Here is an 838-nt window from a genome sequence, read left to right as displayed (position 1 = left end):
GGTCCAGCACTGCCTACGATTGAAGATAAAAAAAATAATATTCAAATAAAATATCATTAGTGGACTATCTGAATACTCTTCGTGGCCATTAATAATCTTAATGCATTATTTAAATGTTAACTTGTAATGGCACATATCCTACTGCATTGCTTTTGTCGTAGATTTGGAGAAACTACAGCTCTATAACGCTATTTAGTACATTAAGAATACATTGATGAATTAGAACAACAGTAGATCTAGAGTTTTTTTTTCTTTAGGTATTTATAGCGTAAGGCTCAAATACTAATCAATTGCAAAAAATATGTTTTTGTCTAGCTAAAATAATATTTAGTTATTGAAATGAAAAAAATAAATTATAATTAAACAGTATGATATCCGAATTGGAGACAAATCCATTCGATTATTTATACCGGAGGATATTTGGATCTATATTTATATTCATTCTAAAACACGGATATCGTAAGGGCGTGTTTGGTTATAGCCGTAAGTTGCCAAAACACGCCACAGTTTTTTTTGCCAAACCTGTGGCGCCCGTTTTGTTAACTACCGTACTTGTGTCGTGCCGCAGTGCGACTGTAGGGTCGTAGTTCAAATTCTACGCCACATGCTGCCAAAACCTTGGCGAGAAAATCCAACGCCGCAGTTTTAGCGTCGCCCCTCTTTGTGGCTCGGTGTGTGTCGGGGACTAATAGTAGGGTACCCAAAGAGGGAGAGCTAACAACCATCAACGATGATTCATCCGAGCGGTCAAAAGCGCTACTATAGCTCCTACCGACCACTGAGCCCGCGAACTCCGCCTCGCCCGACCCCTGAGGGTTAGCTTCGCCTCGCCCGACGC

The sequence above is a fragment of the Miscanthus floridulus genome, unplaced genomic scaffold (genome assembly GCF_019320115.1).
Source record: "Miscanthus floridulus cultivar M001 unplaced genomic scaffold, ASM1932011v1 fs_187_4_5, whole genome shotgun sequence".
Taxonomy (NCBI): Eukaryota; Viridiplantae; Streptophyta; class Magnoliopsida; order Poales; family Poaceae; genus Miscanthus; species Miscanthus floridulus.
This window is presented reverse-complemented; position numbering follows the sequence as displayed.